Here is a 210-nt window from a genome sequence, read left to right as displayed (position 1 = left end):
ATGTGAACTTTACAAACACGTCGGGGAACCAGGATGTAGTCTGTATTTTCCCGACGGATTTCTAGGATATAAATCTTGTTCAATCCTGATAAAGAATGAAATATATATGAGTTCAAAAAAGAAGAAAATTATGATTCGGCTCCCATAAACATCCAATATACATTTTCAATCTTCATTGAAGAATATTTTCATATATTTTATATTATTACT

Source organism: Penaeus monodon, chromosome 23, assembly GCF_015228065.2.
Source record: "Penaeus monodon isolate SGIC_2016 chromosome 23, NSTDA_Pmon_1, whole genome shotgun sequence".
In the NCBI taxonomy this organism is placed as follows: Eukaryota; Metazoa; Arthropoda; class Malacostraca; order Decapoda; family Penaeidae; genus Penaeus; species Penaeus monodon.
This window is presented reverse-complemented; position numbering follows the sequence as displayed.